The sequence below is a fragment of the Passer domesticus genome, chromosome W, assembly GCF_036417665.1.
Source record: "Passer domesticus isolate bPasDom1 chromosome W, bPasDom1.hap1, whole genome shotgun sequence".
Taxonomy (NCBI): domain Eukaryota; kingdom Metazoa; phylum Chordata; class Aves; order Passeriformes; family Passeridae; genus Passer; species Passer domesticus.
The window spans coordinates 7,153,899-7,161,774 of NC_087511.1; positions in this window are offsets into that span (position 1 = coordinate 7,153,899).

The following is a 7,876-nucleotide window of genomic DNA, read 5'->3' on the forward strand; positions in this document are numbered from 1 at the left end:
AGCTCTTTTCTCTATTTTGAGTAAGAGAAACCCCTTGAAGAGGCACCTCGCCCTGCTCAGGGGCCTGTAGCCCCCCTCCCCCCCCGCCACATCCGGTGGGAGAAGAGTCTGTTCAGGGACAGTCCCCACCACTGGCTTCCCCCCCCCCCCCCCCCCCGCACAGGGCAGGGGGGGAAGGTTTTGCCTACGGCTCAGAAGTTTTTTTCTGCCTCTCTGGAGCATGCGCAAGGGGAGATGACCCCCCTCCTCCTTTCCCCCGTGGGGTGTGTGAGCCAGCTTAGCTGACCCCGCCCCGGTGGAGAGAGGTGGCCACCAGCCTCCGACTCGCAGCAGCGCCTCTCACTGTTTCGCCCGGGTTGTCAGGCAACGCAATTGCCGGCAGCAGTGAGCAACGGCCGTCTAGTCATCGAGATGGGGTGTGCCTCCTTCGCTGTGTGTCATCCCGAAAATGCTCCGGCAGTCGTGAAGACTCCGCCGGCCCCGCCTGTGGCTGCACCTCCTGCACACCTTGCTATCGTTCCAATCGCAACGACCCCGTCAGCCCCGCCTCCTCCCGTGCTGTCCCGAGCACAGCTCCCACCGCCTCTGCAACTGCCCCTCACGGATTCCGGCGTGTTGCTAAGCAACAGTTCAGTGGCGATGCAGACGGCGCCTGCGCTGCCCCCCTTGCATCCAGGGGAAGCTGCGATGCCTGCTGTAGCACTTGTGGAAGCAGCACCAGCGGCTCCGCGATCTGATTTGGTGTCTGGGACCAGCCCGCCACCCCCTCCTGCAGCGACACAGACTGCGTCTGCGCTGCTTCTCCCAGAACCAGGAGAAGCCGTGGCTGCCGCCTCTGAGGCTGCGGTGGCTGCTCTCTCTGCATTGGCGCCAGTGGGAGACACATCCCCGCTGTCCCCGGCGGTGGTCCCACCACCTTCAGAGGCTTCGTCCTCCGCATCAGCGTCTGCGTTGGAGCCTGCAACCGGCTCAGCGGCCCCTCCGAGTTCGTCCAACCGTCCGGAGCTGTCTGACCCTGAAGCACCGGCTAGGACAGCAAGAGAAGACACTGGCGCATCCCGCAGCGAAGGCGGCACAGCTTGCTTGCTCACAGCCGGTGCTGCAAGGCTGAACACTTTGAAACTCAGTGTTTTTCTGGGGCATGGCATTTTTCGCGGGCTGATCTTCGCTTGGTCGGGGGGGTTTTGCTGGGATTTGGGACGCCTGACTCCCCACACGGGCGCCAGCGGTGTGGGGGAGGTGGCTTTCGGAGGTGCTGCCTCTGGCCCCAGTCCCAGAGGGAATGGGGGTGGTGACGGGAAGCAGAGAGCGGGAACACTGTAATTTCAATCGCAAGGGCGGGAGGGGCAGCAGAAGGCGAGCAGCGCTCGTTTGTTCTAGGCAGGCAAGGCCCCCAGATCTGGGTGCCCCCTCCCCAGGAAAACTTCTCCTTCCCATCTGCTGGCATGCACCAATGGTTCTGGGTGGAGAGGGAAAAAGCGTTTGGTCCCTCCTGTGGCCAAGACACTGGCAGCATGGTGGGGGCGGGCTGTAGGAACCAAGAGTCCACCCTGCGGGCTGAGTCTGGGGCTCTCGGCCCTCCCACCACCAGGTCTGTTTTCCCTGGCTCGCCTACCAGGGCCAGGGACTCTGCCCTGCCAGTGCCGCAGGGTCCAAAAAAAACCCTCTGCTGCTGCTGCTGGTCTTTCTGAGAAAAAGAAAAAAAAGGTGGAAAGAGCTACCAGCTCAAAGTGCTGTAAAGCCAGGAGTCAGCCTGGGCCCAAGTGGTTCAGTTAAGGGCTGTGGCCAGGGAATTCCAGATTTTTTTTTCAATTTTGTTTGATAATTATCAATGGATTTGTAATAATTGTTGGTGATTTTCTTCAGCAGTTCTGTTTCAGGATTCTGCAAGTCTGTTTCAGGACCAGAGAAGGGAGTTTCAGGGATGTCAAAGATCAACATCTCCAGTCAATGGACCTTCTCCTGAAACTCAGCTGTTTGGACTCGAAACAATGAACATTCTTTGTATGGTTTTTTGGGTTTCTGATATTGTAAACCTTGTTTTAGTGATATAATAGAAGTTGATGTTCTACAGGTAAAGAATCTCCTTGATCATTCTATGTCAGCACTTGATTGAGGTTCTGATTTACAACTAGCAAATTGCTAAGGGGACCTCTCGAGACGTGTTTGTTCTCTCTTCTCCATGGGCCAGCAGAAGAATTACAAATGCAGTTCTTTTTATTTTAGTTATACTAAGAAGGGTGAGATGTTGCATTCACATTTTCTGAAAAATTCCTTCACCCAGGATTTTTCTCCTGGGAAGCTGAAAAGCCTCCAAGAAAAATGAAAACAATTTTTATCTCATTTGCTTCTCCTGTGTTGTACTCATGTGGAATGTGTTTGGAGATTGTTTACCCACAGGTGATTGTTTCATTGGTTTCTAGTGTGAGTTATTTTGACTCATTGGCCAATCAATGCCAAGCTGTGTTGTGACTCTGGAAAGAGTCACGAGTTTTCATTATTATCTTTTTAGCATTCTGGAAGTATCTTTTCTGTACTTTTTAGTATAGTATAGTATTTGTTAACATAGTATAGTATCATAAATAATAAATTTGCCTTCTGAGATCATGGAGTCATATTCATCATTCCTTCCTTTGTCGGGGCATCCCTGCAAATACAATATTCTATCCTTTTCTCCTTGATGTGTGGAAGCAAAACTTGCTCCTGAGAATGTATTTATTGATAAGTGTATATGTTTAAACCGTGCAAATGACTGATATTTAGTTATGTCAGTTTACCATGTCTTCAGGCTATTTAAGCCTCGAGGGTTAACTCCTGTTGCTATTGCTGGTATAGTTAATTTCTGGCAATCTGGACATGACTGAACAATCGCTTTGGCCTGATTCTGAGAGATGTTACACATTCTTACTAGAGCAGGTGCATTTTGATGATAGAAAGCATGGCTCATTCAGGCTTGTTTGATAACATTGGGAAGTGTATTCTGTATTGACATGACTAAAAAATCAGCCATGGCATTGCCTTCCACTAGGAAACCTGGAAGCGCAAATTGTGAACGAATGTGTATTACGAAGTAAGGTTCCTGTCGAATAGAAATAAGGAAGATTAATTTCTTAAGCAAACCGTATAGCTGGTCATTGGAAACCTCTTAGCAGAGACCCTTCTGCTGTCTCCACTACACCTGCCACATAGAATGAATCAGTTACTAAATTAAAAGGAAATGTGAATTTTAAAAAGACCCACACGACTGCCGTTAACTCTATTATTTGTGAAGAACCATCTACTTCTTCAATATCTGATCCCCATTTTTTAGTCTCTGGATTTTGCCAAGCAATCACAGATTTTTTTTACTTCCATGAACCATCTGTAAAAAATGTGATTGCATGTAGGGGTGCATGACTTCTTAAAGGCTTATGAATTAATTTTAGAGACAAATTTAGTAGCTCATGTTTGGGACAATTGACTGATATTTTCCCTGTAAAATTTTCTAGAGCAAATTGCATAACCTCTGAATTTTGAATTAATCATTCCAAATAAATGGATGTGACAGGCAGAAAGATTTCTGCAAAATCCTTTCCTGCAAGGGAAAACATTCGGGATCTAGTCTTGATAATCAATTGTGATATAATTTCAGGGCAAGTTGTTATTGTTTTACCCAGCTGACAAGATAGGAAAATCCATTCTAAGATTATCAGATGGTCCTTCTCTAGATCCCACTGGAATATTAGACTGTGAAGCTGTGGACTCTCCCTGAAAATTACAAACAAAAAGACAAGTTAGGATTATATTGGTGAGCCTGGCGTGCTTGGATAGCTCACATCACTTTATCTAAAGCATTTTGTGCTTCTTTGTTGAATTCTCGTGGTGAGTTTAAAGCTGTGTCTCCCTTCAATAAATCTGCTAGAGGAGCTAGGTCCTGATTTGAAATGCCTAGCAGTGGACGAAGCCAGTTCAGAGTCCCTACTTGCTGCTGCACTTTATTCAGTGTTTTTGGATTTCTCTTTAGTTGGAGTGGTTGTGGAGTTACAGTTTGTTCTGTGATTCTGTATCCTAAATATTTACAGGGAGAAAGTGTCTGTATCTTTTCATTGGCTATTGTGAATCCTGCTTTCTGCACTGCTGAGATGACCTGATCTGCTGTCTCCTGCATTGATGCTTAGTCCTTTCCTGCTACCAAAATAACTTCCATATAATGTAAGATGAGGAAATTTGGGTATTGTACACGAACTGAGGAAAGTACTTTTGCAACATACCACTGGCATATTGTCAGGGAATTTCTCATTTCTTGGGGTAGCACAAGCCAATTCTGTCTTTTTAAAGGTGCTTGCTGATTTATTGATGGGATGGAAAAGGCAAATCATGGCGTGTCATCTGGATGCAAAGGAATATTGAAAAAACAGTCTTTTAAAACAATAACATTTAACTTCCAATCCTTTGGAATCATAATGGGAGAAGGTAAACCTGGTTGTAAAGAACCCATTTCTTGAATCACTTCATTAACCTTTCTGAGGTCCTGCAATAATTTCCACTTCCCACTATTTGGCTTTTTTATGATGGAGACTGGAGTATTCCAGGGGCGGGTAGTTGGAGTTTGGTGGATCTTTATTTAACTGTTCTTGTACCAATTGCTCTTATACAGTAAGTTTCTCTTCTGGTAAGGACCATTGGCTGACTCAGACAGGTGTATTGGATGTCCATGTGAGTTTTAGAGTGTTATGTCCATCAACAGCCCTTGTTAAAAATTGGTTTCTATTCCCAGACCCCATTGGGAAAGAATGTCTCTTCCCCAAAGAACTATATCAGCTCCTACTATGAATGGTTTTGTGGTGGCAACACAACCTTTGGGTCCCTCAAATGTGACAGAGTGTGAGCTACAAAAGCTTTCACGGTGATCACCAATACCTGCCAGTTGGTCCAGAGTGGGTATGATGGTCCAGTCTTGTGGCCATTTCGATTTTGATATCAGAGTGATGTCAGCGCCAGTATCTATCAGGCAAATGAGGGTGATGGTTTTTCCGAGATGCTTCAGGACACAGGTGAGTTGAGGCCGCCCGCCGCTGATGTGCCTGGTCCAAGCAATGAGGGATCTGTTGCTCCGTGACTCTGGTAGAAGAAAAGCTTGTGCTATGATTAGTCCTTTAGGTAGAAAACATGGAGGGTCTGGACATAAAGCTAATACAGTGATTTCCTGTGAACAGGTGACAGATAACACAGTTGGAATGATATAGAAACCTTCTTCATGAGATCTGTTCACTGCCACTATTAAGAACTGACGTGGTTGTGGTTCAGGGCCCAGCTGTTCTGTGGATATTGTGTGAGCAATGGCATTTGTTAGCATTACTGGCTGGGCTGTAGACAGCTCCAATCTGGTACCTGGGGACATTGTGCTCAGTAGTCTGGCAAAGATCTGCTGAAGTTCTGTACTTGGTGGCCTGTGGTGGTTTCTGGCCCGTGGTACAGAGGTTCTTGTGTCATCACATGCCACTGTACCGTGCTTGGCTGCAAGTTTCCCAGCCGATGGCATGGACAACCCTATGCTGGGTGGAAATTGTTAGTATTTTGAAAGGGACCTCTGTATCCACTTTTTTTTTTGAGGTGGCCTCCTTCGTAGTTTTGGGCATTCCCTTTTAAAATGCCCTCTTTGACCACAGGAATAGTACGTGTCCCTTGGAATCTGCTGTTTCTCAATTGCCCCTTTAAAGGCTGTTAGGGCCTCTGCTAGGGTTTGTGTTTGCATTTCTATGGCTTTTTCCTGCTGCTTTAGGGTGTTTTCCTGTCCAGTTGTGATCGCATTAGCTAGCACCTCTGCCTGCATGGCTGCTACGTGTTTGGTGGTGCCCAGGCAAGTGTCCACTAGCTGTGTTAGGGTGGGATCAGGGTCCTGTGGCAATGCTCATAATATTTTTCTGCACCTTGGATTTGCATTAGAAATTGCAAGCCATTTTAATAGCTCTTGTCTGGCACGATCTGTGGGAATTTGCTTATCCAATGCCAATTTTAAACGGTCCAGAAACTTAATGTACGGCTCATCCATCCCTTGTTTAATTTCTGTGAAGTCTAATTCAGGTTTATATCCGTCAGACACCTGGAGCAAGGCAGCCCTTGCTGCTTCCTTAATATCCGGAAGGATTTGTCTATTGAGAGTCCTTGCCTGTCTTTGTGGGTCTATATAGGCTCCTTCCCCAGCAAGCTGGTCTAGAGTTATATTTGCAGTAGCTGGAGTTCTTGCATAACCTCTTAAAAGGTCATTTAGTAAATGCTTTCATGCCAGTTCCCACAAAGAATACTCTGTCGGAGACACCAAAGATGTACAAAGCTGCCTTAGGTCATGAAGGGTGGATAGATTGGATGAAAAGGTGGCTTGTAATAGACCTCGGAAATATGCTGATTCTCTTCCATACAACCTCACCACTTCGCAAATGTATTTTAATTCTGCAAAGCTTATTTGTTTCCACTGTGGTGCCCCCCCACCTCTGACATTATATTGCACTGGAAACACTGATAACTTAGAGGCAATGTCCCCTTCTCCATCCTGGACTGTGTCCCTTTGTTCTGGTTTGAAAGCAGTGAGAGACTCCAAGTCAGAAATACAATTTAGTAAGTAAAAGAAAAAAAACCAAAACAAAATACATGCAATAATACAAAAGAAAAACCACGGACACAGTCAGAATACAACCTGACACCCTGCTAGTTAGCAGTTCAGATGAAATGGTCTTGTTGAAGTGGTGATCCTGTAGAAAAGATCTGGTAGCTCTTATCCTCTGGAAACAAGTGGGTAAGGGCAGCTTGTTCTGTCCCAAACCCCAGATTATATCGAGGTGGGGATGCTTAGCTCCTCCCCCCTGGGTGGAGCATCTCACAATGGGCTGTTATCATTCTGAGTCATGCGATGAGTCCTTGATTGCCCATTGATGAGTCCTTGATTGCCCATTAAACAGAAATGGCTCCCGGAGGGAGTTATCTCTGAGTCATGAGGAAAGGCATTGATGGGCCCATTAACAGGAGATAAGGAAAAACAATTCCCTTCCTGGTTTCAACAGCTCTTGAAGATAGGGGTAGAATACATCTTTATATTGTAACCAAGTACACCCTTCTTATCCTCTGACAGGTATCCGTGCCTCCTGATGTATAAAATTCATCTTCGGATTTTGGGGGCCTGCCCTGGGGGGAGCGTGAATATCTCTTGTTTGAAATCCAGGCTTCTCCCAATATGGGTGCCGCCATTTGAGGGGGGGGGGGTGTCACTTTCAGGAAGTCGCACCCGGTTCCCATGGTAGGCAGGGTGAGGGCATGCTGTCCTGGGGTGTGGGCGGGGAGTAAGGGCAGGGGGACAGACTAGGCTCGACCCACAAAAGAGGAGTGTCCAGCATCTGATGGGCAGGAGTTTAGTGATGAATCAGAAAGGGAATTCTGTGAGGCAGAGGATAGAACACACCCACGAAGGGCAAAGCTCGTCAGCTCTGAAACATGGCTCCAGCCACATGGGCTATTGTCCTCACAGAGTATGGATTCAGCTTGGCTTTTTTCAATTGCACTGCCAAAATTCACCAATTTAGTGTCTGTGGTTACTTCTGAGAGGAAACCGAAGGGAATTCGTCAGGTATGGGGGGTTAGGAGAGACGGGTTGCAGACTGGTCTGGCCAGGACAAGTCTGTATCCCTCCCGGGGGAGAAGGGACCGGATGGGGAGCAGCTGGCCACACCGTCTCCCACCTGTCCTCCTGGAGTTGGTGTGCTTCAGGGTAGGTCGGGGACAGGATTGGGGTCTCGGAATCTATGCCCACCCTCCTTTCTTTATGCTGCAGCCTGCGGTCAGCTCTCTATGCTCTGAGGTGTTTTGTGGCTGTCTCCAGCATGCTTTTCACTCTCCAATGTTACAA